The following is a 16,191-nucleotide window of genomic DNA, read 5'->3' as shown; positions in this document are numbered from 1 at the left end:
AGGGAAGGGCACAAAGCACCTCCACACACTGTCAGGCCCATATTAACCAATGTGTACAGGTACACTTGCACACACACTCCTCCCCAATGACCTGCAGGGGAAGCCACACAAAGACAGCAATTCAGGGCCAGGCGGGCCCAACCTACATTGAGGCGAGAGCCAATGGGCTGGAGCCAGGAGCCGGGCTAGTTCCAGAGGACAGGAGCTGCTACGGAGTGAGTGCAGGGCAGCATGTGGTCACTCTCAAAACCACTCCCCCCGCAGGACCTCCCACCTCTTGGGGGCAGGGAAGGTAAAGGAAACACCATCCAAGTGCCTTATTACACAAGGTCCAAAATGTATTTCAGCTGCCACAGGCTTCCCTATTCGAGATGTCAACAATGCTTTTTGGGCCTGGAGCACAGCCAAGGCATCAATCTGAAGGCCAGGCTCCATACCTATGGAACAAGAGAGTCAGCCCTGTAGTTGCTGAAGTCAGACTCAAATTAACTTACAGACTTTTCAAAGAAAGAAAAAGAAATTATCCAGACAGAAGTCAGATTAGCCGAACTAAAGATCCAGCTAAAACCGCCAAACTAAGAAAATCCTCTGCTCAGAAGTAAGGGTCCAAATCCTACTCCCACAGAAGTCAACAGTACAATTTACACTGGGCCAAATTCATCTGTGGTGTAACTCCACTGACTTCAATGTCAGCAAGGGCTGATCTCAACCACCCTCAATATCTGAGCCCAACAGGGTATCACCCTTAATGCTGTGCGAAATAACAGTGTTCCATTGTGACTAGACGTTGGAGGTATGACCCTTCCCCTTTTTTTAAGATGCAGATTTTGCTAGTTAAATATACAGAAATGTCAGGCTGCACTCTATACTACAGTTCCGCTAGGGTATGAATTCTTTAAATAGATATGGAAACCTCTGTCTGAGGGAAGGCTAACAGGCACAGAACGCAAGGGAAAGAGCCACAGAACATTCCTTAATAACAAGAGGCAATGTTCAGAGGCAACATTCATTCTGATTTTTTTAAGACCCTGTTGGAAAAAAAAATTCTGAAGGACCATTCCTTGGCACAATCACCAAGTGTCAGACCCTGAAGAGATGCTGAGTGCCCGGAATGCCTAATGATGTCAGTGGGAAATTGAGGGTGCTCGCTGTTGGGTCTGTGCACCTTACAGGATGTGATTCTGATGTGCTTCCATCCCAAAGGCTGAGATTTATGTGCGTATGTAAAGGCCTCCTGATCACATGCAGTCGTGAAAATTCAAAAGGCCATGGAACGTCTACTCTTAAAACAAAAAAAGCCCGATGAGCAAACATTTCAATAGGCAAGAAAAGCAAGGGAGACAGTGAAGTGAAGCCGAATATTTAACAAACAAATATTGTGGTTTAAAGACAACAAAAGCCAGCCACTTGAATACATACAGCTATTTTTCCCTTTAACTAAAAAAACCCCCCAACTTTGCCTAATGCTTCAAAAGGCAAATTTTAGCATAGTACACAGTACAACCTTATTTGTGATTTCAATGTGTATCTGACAAAGTCACATGGGAGTTATAATGGGTAAAGAGAGGCCCTGATTTTCTGAGGTGCCAAACAACATAGGTCAGATTGATTCCACTCTGTGTAGTATTTGTAAATACATCTAAGGATGCCTTCCCTGTAAGTAACACTATTGGTGGCACAGATAGCACCGCCAACAGTTAAGGTTACCCAATATTTTCCATTCACAGACCCTTTTTTTCAGTTGCTTACCATTTTGCCATACAACTTTTACAGTTTGGACTGAAATGTTCCATACAGAGTGTCTGTGTCAGACCTTTTTTAATTTCAGCAATAATGATTCAGCACATAGAACAAGGCACACATCCTATGGAAAAAATTGAGGCAGAAGGTGGGTGAGGTGATATCTTTTATTTAATCAACTTCTCTTGGTGAAAGATGTCTCTTTCACCAATTGAAGTTGGTCCTATAAAAGGTATCATCTCATCTATGTTTTGTGTCAAACATCCTGGGAGCAACACAGCTACAACACCACTGTAAACAACTCTGGAAAAAATAGTGTGTCATATAATTAAAAACTGTATCATAATGCATACACACAAAAGGGGCCTAATTACAGTTGCACAGGAAACCTAAGTCTGGCATTTCCTAACTTTTGAGTGCTTGATTCTGCAGTCTTCATATTGTAATGTAGGTTTTTTGGTCCATATAATTTTTTTAGCACCATATGGGCCCAATTCTGCAAAATGGTGCGCCCCTTCAATTCAATACTACAAAATAGTTACATAGGGTTACCATATTTCTACAAGCAAAAAAGAGGACACTGGGGGGGGAGGAGCCCCGCTCTAGCCCCGCCCCAGCTCCACCCCCATCCACTCCCCCCCACTTCCCACCCCCTGATTGCCCCCCTCAGAACCCTCAACCCCCCGCTCCTTGTCCCCTGACTGCCCCCTCCTGGGACCCCTGCCACTAACTGCCCCCTAGGATCCCACCGCTTATCTAAGCCCCCCTGCTTCTTGTCCCCTGACTGCCCCCTCCTGAAAATGCCCTACTACCCTACCTGTCCCCTGACTGCCCCGACCCTTATCCACACTCCCACCCCATATTCAAACCCCTGCCCCCAGACAGACCCCTGGTGACTCCCATGCCCTATCCAACTGCTCCCTGCCCCCGACAGGACCCCCAGAACTCCTGACCCATCCAACCCCCTCTGCTACCTGCCTGCCTCGACCACTCTCCACACCCCTGCCCCCTGACAGCCCTCCCAGAACCCCAGACCCATCTAACCCCCCCTGCTCCCTGTCCCTGACTGTCCCAAACCCTCTCCACACCCCTGGCCCCCTGACAGCCCCTCCAGACCCATCTAACCCCCCCACTCCCTGTCCATGACTGTCGCAACCCCTCTCCACACCCTTGCCCCCCTGGTAGCCCCCCCCCCCAAAACTCCCGACCCATCCAACCCCCCCTCCCTGTCCCCTGACCAGGGCCAGCTTTAAAGAGCCCAGGAATCGGGCTGCGCTCCGGCCGGGGTTGCAGGGCTTGGGGTCGGGCCGGAGGTGCTCAGCCGGCGCTGCTGGGGCCTGGGCCGGGTCTGGGCCGGGGGTGCTGGGGCCCGAGCCGGGCCGGGGGTGCTGGGGCCCGGGCCGGGCGTGCTGGGGCCGGCGCTGCTGGGGCCCGGGCCGGGCCGGCGCTGCTGGGGCCCGGGCCGGGCCGGGTCCGGGGGTGCTGGGGCCCGGGCCGGGTCCTGGCCGGTGCTGCTGGGGCCGCCGGGTGCCGCTTGGCCAGGGCCGCGCCTCCCCGGAGCTCTCCTCCTCCTCCCCCCCAGCTTACCTGCTGCTGCCGCCGGCCTGCCCCTGCTTCATTTCGAGCTTCGCGGGAATCAGGGGAGCAGGGGGCGGAGCGTTCAGGGGAGGGGAGGAGGGGGAAGATAGCTGCGGGGCCAGTGGAGTGGTAAGGCTGCAGGGGATGGGGGGAGCCGGGAAGGGGCTTTGGCTGCCCAGCGGCACTTGGCCGCTGCTTTTCGATCTATAAATAGCCGACTGGGGAAATCCCGGACATTTTTAGATTTTTAAAAATCCCCCCCGGACGGCTATTTATAGAACGAAAAGCCGGACATGTCCGGGGAAATCCGGACATATGGTAGCCCTAAGTTACATTATATATAGGAGGGAATCTCTACATGTGCTATTGTTTACAGAGCACTTCTAGTGTTGTCTGTTAAAATATGTATTTGAAAAAAAAGGAGCCCGCTTGGGTTACTATTACCTAACTTGGTAAAAATTAGGACTCTGCTGCTCAGTTTTCCCATTATCAGCAATTCCAATGTAATACCGAATATAATCTAAAATGCATGTTGACAACGAAGCGGAACGTGCATCTAAACAAAACCGCATACCACACAGCACAGAAGTGCAGAATTTAAGCATTAGCTGTCAAAGGGTCCTAAAACTGCGAGTTTGACAGGCAAGACTCCAGTGTCTATATATAGTATTATTTACAGAAGAGCCAGCTGTTCTGGAGACTTAAGTAAAACACATTGACTAAATATAATCTGAAGCCAGCAATAAACAAGTGTTTCAGAGATATGTCTGTACAACGGCACATGCTTGGCTTTTCATGCATCACAATGGATGTCCCACATCGACTTTCTTCTTCTTCAGGTTTCCTGCAGCCCCCCAACTGTCCCTGTCACCCGGTGCCAGATGGGAAGTGAGAGCTAAACTGATCCACCTCTTTGTGGTAGAAACCCCCAGAGCTTCAACTATAGGCTACAGGTTACTGAAGCCTTCATGAAAGATTCAGAGCTAGTATAACAAGCTTGCTGAAAGTAAAAATGCGTGTCACATTATCTACCCTCCCTTTCTGCTAGTACTAAACTATCATTGCTGAAGGGTGGAAAATGTGCTTGTACCAAAGAGACATAAGGATGCAGATACAAGGGGCCAAATTCATCTCTGGTTAAAATCTATTATGCTAGCAGTAACATGCAGTAAAAGTCACATGGAGATAGAAGAACAGAGAGAATGGATTCACGTAGACTCACAGGAGACAGACAGCTCAAGCATTTTATTTGAACGGGTTCCTTTCAGAGCTGTTGAAAAGAATGGAATATGGAAGCGTTTTGCTAAACTATCCTGCATTTGTAAGAAGAATAAACCCTTGCTGCAATTTTGCATTGGGCAACATTTATAAATGACATTACTTCTATTTCTAAACGTATTTTATTGGCTACCTTTTTAAGTGAGTCTAAAGTAATTTAAGGGGAGACAGCCTTTGGGAGAAACCAGGCACAGAAATGGAACACAGAACAACGTAGAGTTTTGCCTGCATAAACACTGAAGTCAGAACCTGAGGATTTGGCCCAACTTTTCTAGTTTTGCTTCTGCTGAGCAAACACACAGGAAACACCCACACCCTTGGCACACTATGGAGATGTGCTGCATGTCAACTCCGCACAGCCCCCATGTGGGGGGGAGAGGAGTAGGGTGACCAGACAGAAAATGTGAAAAATCGGGACAGAGGTGGGGTGTAATAGAAGCCTATATAAGAAAAAGACCCCAAAATCGGGACTGTCCCTATAAAATCGGGACATCTGGTCACCCTAGGCTTAAGCTGGGCCAGAGTAGAGACATGGGCATAGCCACTGGACACAAGATTGTATGGCTCTAGTAACTACAAATCGCTGCAGAAGGGCAGTGCAGGGGCCACGTCCCACATTCCAGCCAAGTTCATGTCCTGCATTCTGTCCTTTCATCTTCTCCCTGGGGAGTTTCCTACACATCACCTATTCACTCTGTCTTTCTTGAGTGGAGAGGAGGATGAATTCAGTCTTAGACTGTGCAGAGGTCTGGTGCAATGGCAGTTCTTGTGCTCAGGGTACACAAAGGCCTTTTTAGAGCTATTGCAGCTGTGCTATGCTAGCCTTTCCAAGCAGTATGGGCTCCATTCCCTGTCCCATACCAATGCCCCAGTTCAGGAATACATCCCTATTCGGGAAAGCATTTAAGTACATGCTAAAGTCTCACTGAAGTCAGTGGGACTGCCTTCCTGACTAGGGATGGATTCAGCCAGGTGCTTAAATGTTGGCTTGAATGAGCGCCTCAGTGGGGTGGGTAAGGGAGCCAGGCACAAAGGGAGTGGACACTGCACCCTCTTCAAGGACGCTTTAGTCATCGGCCTCCCCATCACTGTGGAAGGCATTGTACCCGCTCGAGGAGCCATGTCTCCCACTGCAGCACTGCACCAAACTCACTGAAGGGCAAGAGGCCTTCAAAGAAACACATTTAGGGAACAGTTCCCTGAATATTGTGTTTCTCCTCAATATGTGGAAATCCCTCATAAATGGAGGGTGAGTAGAAATATCGATTTGATCTTCTGAAGGCCTAATAACAATGCCTTCATTATCTATCATGTTAAAATACATGGTTTATTCTAGGATGTGCAGGCAAGAACTGCAGAAATATACTATAGTAGCTCATATAACCAAATTCCAATTTCACTATCTTTGGGGCATATTAAACAAAGTGACTTTTTAAATAAATAAGCAATTGTACTTCTTTTAGTGATATTTAACCATTAAGTTACATTCAGATTATGGGGAAAATATAAATATGTAACAGCGACAGTATGCGTTTGCATTGGGTTTTCAGAAAGCAGCACTTCGAGGACTGGCTGTTTTAAACAGAAGTTATATTACTGCTATGAAGTGACGATAGTACATATATTAGCTCTTGCATTCAATGGGGCTTAATCAGAGCATGGAGGAGTCTTGGCATGAAAGAAGTGATTTAGCATCCACATACACCACTATTGTCAGTGTTCTACCACAGGAGAACTAAATACGTTCCATTTCTTTTCGAGTGCTAATACCAGACTACCAAAGCTTTGTTGTTTTGAAATATGAAGGGCATGTACATGATGGGGCCATTATTAAACTTATTGACATGTGCACTTTAAGCTAAAAGGGTACCTAGCTGAAGGATTCAATTCACATGGAATAAATTGTGCAAAGGTTTCAAAATGCACAAACTCTTGAAAAACAACTTGGGGGGCGGGGCAGGGGGACTTTCATTAAGCAACTCATCCAGGGAAATGATGTAAAGTTTTTGACAAAGTTTTTGCATTCGGTTTTAATTAAGCTATTTCTAAACATTTTGTACATATTAAAATCCTCATCCTCAACACAAATAAATACAACTAACTGTGAGGGATGGGTGAACCTGTCTGGAAAAATATGTACAGGCCCCACAATTCAACCTAGCTCTCAGACCAAAACCAAACCAAAAATCTTTGAATCTAGTCAGTTCAGATAGTTACCCCTCCGTTCCTTCTTCCTCACCCACAATAGGGGTCTTTCATTTGCTTAAATATATTTTAGACTCTCAGAAATTATTGTGCTCTCTGCTGGGACAGCTGTCATCTCTTTATCTAGTAGCAGTACAAAGTATTATTTGTATAGTACCTTTAAAATGTCTCTACAAGTGTAACGAACTGAAAGACAAAATCTACACAGGGATCACTAGATCCATCGCTGAAATGCAGCTGTCTGAGAGGTGAAACACAGCAACTGTTAGCATTGCACAGCAACCCCGTACAGCAAATTTAGGCCCGTAGTGAAGCGCTTATCCATACGAAATTGCAGAGAAAGTGTGTGTGAGAGAGACTAGAACTCAATCTGCAATGACAAGCACACACTGAGTCTTTAATGGTCAAAATGGTCTGGACCCTTGATTATAAATTTCAACAGCATACAGCTCCCAGAGCCGGGACAGAGCCTACTATGAAATTCATTTTCTCCCTCCACCCCTGAACCCACCTTCTCTTCACAACAGTAACTAATTTAGACATGTTCCTTTCCCACTATCTTCCCTGCTACCATACCTCATACTGTATATTCTTAATAAATGAAAATACTACACTCACCCACTTAATTTGAAACTAAATGGGCTTCCTCCCCCCCTTTGATCTTTCTGTTGCAATCTCTGAAATACTGTCTCTTGGAGAGAGGGCTGTTTTGTGTGTCTAAACACACAAAATTGTAAAAATAGTCCAACTTTACTTCTTCTGGTATAATCATCTTGATTATGTTATACCCAAGATAACCATCAGCCCTCAAGGGGTGGCCATCTTTAAACTATCATGAGTGTGCTGCTAGGTAACAAGATGGCTTTCCTATGGCTGTGGCCATTTTGGTGGCCTGCACAGCCCCCAAAAGCATTCAAATATTAAAATATTGAGTCAGGAGATGCAGTTTCCTATGTTACTTTTAAATGTATATACAATTCGGGAGATAAAAAAAAATCCCTCTCCCTTAAAAAAGAAGAGGAAAAATTGTTCTTACTTTCCTTGCTTCTCCCTTCCACATCTGTTTTAGTACTTACTGTCTATGGCCCCCCCCATAACCACACAAATATTAATTAATTCATCCTCACAATGCCCCCGTAGAGTAGGAAAGTATTATTTTTCCAATTTTACAGATGGTTAATTGAGACACAGGAAAATTAAGAGACTTGCCCAAAGTCACACAAAGTCTGTAGCACAGCTGAAAATTGCACCCACATCATTAAATCCCAGTCAAGTGTCTTAACCACAAGACCAACTTCCCTCCATTTTTTATCACTACCATTTGAGATTCTCAACGTGTCTGGGCCCTGTCAGGTTTGTCTGGAAATCCCCCTCACCTTCACGCTGGGGAAGTGGTTTTAAAGAGACACAAGTGTGCCATTTGAATCACCAAGTCTGTTTTCTGACAGCACCACAACATTTCGTAGAGCTGACTCTCTCAGACCCTGGGGCCAGGCCTGAAACTCCCATTTTACATATTTTATACAAAAGTATCACTACCTGGGATTTTCTTTGGGGATTTCCTATAAGCACTCCCACTGCCCTGCTGGAACCTCACATATACAGCAGAGACATGGCTGCTGAGTGGCAGCCACTGGAATCTATGGTGGTGCTGGGACTTAGGTCAGGGAGATTTTCTCTTGCATTTTCAGTGCTTACGCAGTGATGCCTAGGCAGCAAGGAACTGCTGGGGAGAGGCGATAGGGAGGAGGAAGTGGCATCAGCCAGCTGTCACAGGCTGGCTGGGAAAGAGGCAAGAGGGAGAGAATGAGGAAGCAGGGACTCAAGGGGAGCCTGACTCCCTCCTGATCCCGTATTTCTCCATTTTGTCTCCATAACAAGTTCCTCCCGAAGCCCCAGTCTTCCCAAGGGGACTCCCAGGTCACTCGCCACACCTGGAGAAACTCTTGTGTACATGAAGATGCGGCCTGAGGTCATTTGCTTTGATAAACATGGGGCAAAATGGTAAAATTTGGAGGCTCACTGCCACAGAGGTTTCCCATCCAATTGCTAACACAGCCCTAACTAGTAAGAGCTGAATGTTAGGGGGAGCCATGAAGCCTTCTAGAACTAGCAGGCTCCTCCCACATTTTCTGTCTGCCTTTCCTCTGGATATATACCTATTTTCATCATAACCCCTCCTTTTAGATACATATTGTCACTCATGTCTGCAGTACTCCATGGATTTCATTGTCCAGCCTAAGTGTTCATCAGTCCTATCAACTTTTGTCAGCTGCTCTTAACTTAAACAGTCCTGCCGAACCAATCCCTCCAAGGCCTGTTTTTCACTGCCAGCAGTCTGGTTCCAGTGAAGACTATTCCTTTACATACATTTTCCCTTATCCTAAAGGTTCCTTAGTGCCTTATAAATGTAACCCCCTTCTTTCTGCAATAACTGTCTAAGGTTTCAACTACCCACCGAGATGCTTTCTTTGTTCTGCCTGCCTGACCTTATACATGGTAGCAGCAGCACTTAATGGAAGCCCTACACTTAAGCTTTAATTGTCTTTTCCAGGAATTCATATCCTCATTTCTCTGCCTACATACCTTGTATGGAAGGTATCTACAAGTTGCTTCCCATCTCATTTATAACATTTACATTCTCCGAGCAAATAGACCTTTGCCTTTATTAAACAGCATTTAGATTAAGGCTTAATAGCCTATGTGAATTACTTGTTTGTCTACAAAGTTTAGATAAGATATTTCTGACTAATAAGCAGCCTTTCCTGATACAATACTTCACTACTGGTAATTCTATGTGGAGATAGTTATTGCTCTTTAAATTCCTTTTGCCTGGAAATAGAAATTCCAACTTTAATGTGATCGCTATTGCAATCATCATTCATTAATGCTAAGTATGTGTTCCCCCCACACCCACACTTGAGAAAGTAAGAGCACTACCACCTTGCTCCCTGTTATATTTGTAATCAAATGCTCAGCTAAAATCATGAAGGTTGTGAACTAATGCAACCCTAGCAATTCACTTCTTCATGTTCACTACTTCCTCCTCTAGCCACTACCTGGACCCTTGTTAAAAAAAAAAAAGTCCCAGGCATTTCCCCCCAAGCAATGTCCCAGGAGACGGAGTATTATACATCGACTACTGAAAAATTAATATCTAAAATTACTGCAACTCATTTCCCCAAATTATGTCTTTTAAAGTTCTGCTTTGTGAAACTTTTGCCTTCAAAGTCATATAAAACTCTGCTGTCAAACGTTGGTTCAATTAACTTAATGAAAGTGATTAATAATTCACTCACTTTTTTCATTTTAACAAAGCTTCTGATGGTTATAACATCAATTTTTTTTTTCATTTTCCATGTCTTATTATCTTACAACTTAATCCTCTGCTAGCAGTGGCTGGCTGCTTTTACACTCCCTCATTGTTTAGCGAGTGAATAATTGATGGGTGATAACTTGCGGCTGTAGCCCCTCCCACTCCAGTTTTACTGCCTTCTCTCAGTGGAGATGCCATTTTCTGGCTTTTTCCAGCAGCTTGGTTTACAGGCCTTGGTATCACTTACATGTTTGAAAGAAATCAACAACTACAAATAAAGGTGTAACAAGATGAAAGTTCATATTGCCCTAATCCTAGGTAACTTTTGCTGCATTTGTTGTATTGCAGCATTATTTCCAATCTCATCTTTATGAACTAATATAGAAACTCACTGAAAAAAGTCTAGAGCTGTAGGAAACTTACTGAGCTTGCCTTGTCGGCTTTTTATGGCATCTTCTTCAGTTTCAATCTGCATGGATTCTCTCAGGGCATTTCTACATTCAAGCTGGAGGTTAAATTCCAGGAGACAAATCCACACTAGCTCCTACTGAGCTAAAAATAGAGTGCAGTCACAGCGGGAGTGGCTAGCTGCTCTGAGTACGTACCCATCTAAGATGATAGGCAAGTACTCAGACAACTGTCCCAGCATTCACACCGCCATGGCTACACTTCTAGTTTTAGCGTGCTAGCTCAATCAGAGATGGTGGGAGTAGGCCTCCTCAAACTGAAATTTACACCTTTCAGCTCCAGTAAGAGACATATCCTCTGTCAGTCTCTCTCCGACACTTCTGAGCTTCATCTGAATTATGGCTTCTTTTATGGTGAAAATTCACCCTTGTGCAGAGGGCCTGTACGTTGTTTATACACCAGTTACTAAAGCCATAAATGGGACTTAAGGCCTTTGGCACTTATATAGCATGTCGGTCTTGTGCTGGCCCTCTGCCTTGGGGTGAATTTCACCCTGAAAGCACACCAACAAAAGCTGGTTCAGAGGGTGTTGGGTGATTTTCTCTGTCCCTTAATTCTGACACCTCATTTTTATTTAAATTTTCAAACTTACTGTCCACCTCCAGGACTTGGTTCTTTTCTCACTAGTTAAGAACATACGTGCAGCCATACTGGGTCAGACCTATGGTCTATCTAGCCCAATATCTTGGCTGACTGTGGCCAGTACCAGATGCTTCAGAGGAAGCAACTCTGTTAAAAGTTACCCAGGGGAATAAAATCCCAAATGTCAGCACTACTAGAACATCCGATTGTACTGCTAGTAGGGCAGGATCATAGAAAGGTCCTCCACCCCTCCACTTCAGGCAACTACTGTGAAGGTCAGTTTTTTAGCTCCTCAGAAGATAGTAGTGAAAGAGCATTATGGCTTATTCTAAATAACTCAGCCCCCTCACACTGGCTCTTAACTTCACAACTATAAAGAATCAATATGCAGGGTACCTGGGATGTGGCCCAAGCTACAGAGTGGAACACTGAATGGAAGTCTGACAAGAAACTGTAAAATACTGTGGGAATCCGATATTTCTTTTTAAATCCAAAGTTACATGAATGTCGTTTGGGTTTTTTCCAGAGAAGAGACAAAAATTTGATTATAGCTAAAAGCTGAAGTGCTCAGATATTTGCACTATTAGCTATTAAAAAGATTGAGTTACACACTTCAGCCTAGTCTCAAGCAACAGACGTGGGTTTTCGCTTATAGTGCAGATGTCAATAAGTTGAATGTCATGCATGTTCAGTTGGGATTTTATGAACCCAACAAAAAAGCACATTTGCACTGGATTTTGTTAGCGCTTTAGAAAAGTCAACAGGACACACTCAAGTTCTTCTCAGTCTTGTATCTTGTAAACACACTCTATAATTGGAGCAGAAATTTTATTTGTCAGGAGTCCATGGAGATAATTAAATGAGTCAAATACTGTAGTCTGATAGATCATTGACCAAAAGAACATCACAGTAAAACAAACAGAGGTGAAATGCAAGAAGTGAAGTTGAAGGCTATTAAAATAAGTAACCTTATATAAACTGGGAAAATAAACAGCAGTGTAGAGAGTGGACATTTCTTGAAGGGAAAAAATGAGGTCACGTTACCCCTGTCAACAACGAGAGAGCTCTCATGAATGGAATATAAGCCTAATTTACATCCTCAATCTAACCCCAGCCTGCTACGTCTGTCAGGAAAGAAAAAGAAAATAACTTTCTTGTTCCATGGCTAACAACAATGGATGACGGCAATCAAAAAAAAAAAAAGAGACCAACTAAGTTTCTGTAAACTAAAGGCACGTACAAGTCTGTAAAAGAACTATATCTTGTATCCAATTTTGTGGACACTCTTTTTGCCCAAACTTAAGTTCTGGCTCAAATGCACTTACTCCAGATCAGGTACTTAGATGTCTCCATGCTAGCATGTGCATCTGCAGTTTATTATGTTTGCAAGATTGGACACGCTTTGAAGCTTTTCTAAAAATGTGTCTGTAAGCGTATACATAGGTGATAGATGCATACAATACTGCACCATTTTCTTTCAATGCTAACAACAACATATTGTATTTCACCATACACTCGTTGCATTAGGAATAGAGGGGGTCAATGAGGCTTAGCGCTTGATGCTGTAAGATTTTCAACACTTTAATTTTACAAAGTCATGAGTAGCACTGGAATCTTCACCAGTAGGCCAGCCATGAAGTACTCCTCTGCCTGTCAATTTTCTGCCTTTGGGAAGAGGAAATTACAGAGATGGACTTGGGTAGGTCACCAAGCTATGAGGGAAGAAGAAAGCAGGGGCCATTTATGGGATGCAATGGTAGAGTATAAAATGATGTTCTTGGATGCCACTGAAAACTCCAGGCTAGTCCCATCACCACAGATTATTCTAGAATACCCATTATTTATAACATCTTGTCAAGAAATTGGAATATAGTGAGCTATCCAGGACACTCATGATTGGATAACCAGTTGTTGTGGTTAACTTTCAAATTCCTTCTGAGTCAGCAAGGCTAAAATGGGTGCCTAATAGAGCCTAGCAAGCAGTTAAAGATTTTAGGTTTGCTGGGGAGGTTTACTTGCCTAGTTTGACTGTTTAAAACCAACTGCTGAATGTTTTGACCCAGTTAAACTTTAAAAATCGTAAGAATGAAAGAATTCTAAAACATCATTGTTTTAAGCCATGCTTCTTTGTACTTTGATTCCTCCTCACACCTACAAACCTTACCAGAAAACACACTTGTTTTTTTTTTCCCCAACACACAAAAATAGAAACTAAATGTTTTCTGTTGAAAATTTTAAAAATGGTATATGGTATTTTGAAAAATACCTATCTTATACTGGTGCTCATTGCCATAGTATCAGAGCATCTAGCAATAAAATTTAAAAATAAAAGTATTACAAAAACTGGCCAAGTTGTTCTGTTTGACTTTTTTTTTTCTCCTAATGCAGGCTTTACATCAAAAGTTTTAAAAGGAAAATCTTTGTATGTGTTTTACTGTAGCCATAAAAATCAACTTTATAATAGCAGTGACACAATACAGGATGTGTTGTATACCGCTTTAATAGCACTTGGCTTTTGGCCTTGTGTCGTGCAGCCAAGGCAGGTTAAAGCAAATAGACACACGCCCTGTCGTGTGTTCACATTTGTTATTGCCTACTCGACCACCACAATTTTAAAGGGACCGTAACTAAGACTGGGAGAGCCAAACTGGATAAAATAAGCATCAACTGAACTTCTACTCAAACCTCAGACTGAACCCAAATTGTTAATCAAACTTTTCGACCAAATTTGTTTATAGATTACTTTTCATTTTCACTCTGCACTTCCTGATATGACTGGGTGCAGAAATTTGAATGCCAAAAAAAGTGAGTGAGTAAGGCCATTCCTGACCTGTCGACTAGCAGTCACAAGTACCATAATTTTGTGAGAGAACCTGTTTTCATGATTTTAGGTCGAGTTTGGTTAGGGTGAGCTAGCTAAGCCTGACCAAATCTCAAACATTTTCTGTAGTCATTGTGTAGATGCAGAACAACATCTGGAGCTCAATTTTAGCAGGCCAAGTTGTAACCTATGTTTTCTAAGTCTGTGAACACACTATGAGGAGAAAAAGCTGCAGGAGCCAGGAATTAAGTTTCTGTTTGCAACCCACATGCATCCTATAGGTTTATATTGAGTTTGAGGTATTATCTGCGTAATTGTTTAAAGCACAAAGAGTAAGTCTACAGACATTAGCAAAACAGATTTTTTTTTTAAACAACTGAATAAAAGACAAATAGTAAATCTTGGAGCTTTAGAGCTAAATCCTGAAGTCCTCACTCAGCCATTACTCAGGCAAAATTCCTATTGATTTGAGTAGTCTTGCCTAAGGGTCAAATCCTGGTACCTAGCCACATAATAGAAAAACTTGTTTTTGATATAGTTACAGTGCTGTTTCCTGTCTATGAGGGCTGAGATACACAACAATAGCAGCCTTTCTTGCAGTATTTTGACATTTCCTTGTATTGCTCCAGACAAAGCCAGGAGACAGAGGTGAAAAAAGGAAAAGCTTAAATATTGGCAAATTTGTGATAAATCTGAATCATGTGTTGGTTTTGTCCAAAGCAGTTTGCTTACTTCTAATTATAAGCTCCTATATAATGCAAAACCATAGCAGACACAGGAATACAGCTCACACCTCCTTATTTTAAATTCAGTTTTGAAGCCCCTTAGTGGAATATTCATAATCTGAAAGAGTTTCTAGGACCTCAAAGCACTTCAACATACATTAATGAACAATCTTTTGAAGTAGGGAAGTATGTGTTCTCCATGTTTTGCAGACAGGGAAACTTAAGTACAAAGGAGTTAAGCAGCTTTCCCAGTGTCACAGAGCAAGCAGTGACAGACACAGGAACAGAACATCTCCTTACTCTTTCACCACAAGTATGTACTTTTCCTTTCTTTAAGAGAGGATGACCATTCTCCCCCACTCCCCCCGCCCCAGGCTAAAACTAAGTTTCCAGATACTATAGCGATGGGTGCAGCAGAAGACCTGATTACAATAGAAAAATGTTGTATGTTAATGCTCAGTTAGGTTCACTTCCAAAATATGGATAGAAACGGCAGTCGTTTTACATCAAAACCGCATGCAGAGCCCTGCCTACCCTCCATGTAATCCCCTTCTGATTGGGTACTCACTAATCTAGAGCACATTCGAAAGATACCCTTCTGACTGTGCAATGAAAAGCAGGCACCCACCCTGAAGACCGTTGCATTGGAGCTCCCTATTGGAAGACCCACAGTCAGAGGACTGCAGCAGCTGCCCGGCTCAATGGATAGTTATTTCAACTGCCAAATAAGCTATGTTGTTCAATTAACAATCATGTATGGTACAGAATTGAAGTGGGCAGAGGCAAATTAAGCTTTTGTGGGACCCTGGGCCAGAGCAAGTTGGGACTCTCCCCACCTCTTCCACCTGCAGTCATAGGTGCTGGAGCTAGAGGTAAAGGGGGTGCTGTAGCACCCCCTGGCTTGCAGTGGTTTCCATTATATCCAGGGTTTACAGTGTGGTTCAATGGCTCACAGCACCACCCTCACAGCACCACCCCCACCCACTATAAAAATTGTTCCAGCAGCCTTGCCTGCAGTCCTCCCTCTCTCTGCCCCCCACCCCCACGCTCCTGCTGGGGAAATGGGATTGGGGCACATGGGCTTCCACAGCCTGCTTAGTGCTCCTGCTGGGGAGCAGGTTCAGGGCACAGGGGCCGGATGGTTGAGCGGGCAAGCCCCCGTGCCCTGACCCCACTCCTTAGCAAGAGAAGTGGCATGCAGAGCAGGTCAGGGTGCAACGGTGGCCATTTTACTGCCCCCCCGCAATTGGCCAGGGCCACTGTGACTGGAGTTAAGTTTCCAGTACAATTAATTTTTTTGCCTACTTCTCTGAATGGAGCTGTGTCCTAGGGTCATTCAGTGGCAGAACTTTCACTGGAAAGAAACACTTTCCAATATTTAATCAGATGAGTGGGAGGATGGTGCACATAGGGAGGATGGTTTTTATTACTAATGTTTAGTGGTGAAAGTGTTTTATGACTCAGAAGATTATCCTTTT

This window comes from Malaclemys terrapin, chromosome 5, assembly GCF_027887155.1.
Source record: "Malaclemys terrapin pileata isolate rMalTer1 chromosome 5, rMalTer1.hap1, whole genome shotgun sequence".
NCBI classification, from domain to species: domain Eukaryota; kingdom Metazoa; phylum Chordata; order Testudines; family Emydidae; genus Malaclemys; species Malaclemys terrapin.
The sequence above is the reverse complement of the archived record's forward strand: the minus strand, read 5'-3'. Positions refer to the sequence as shown.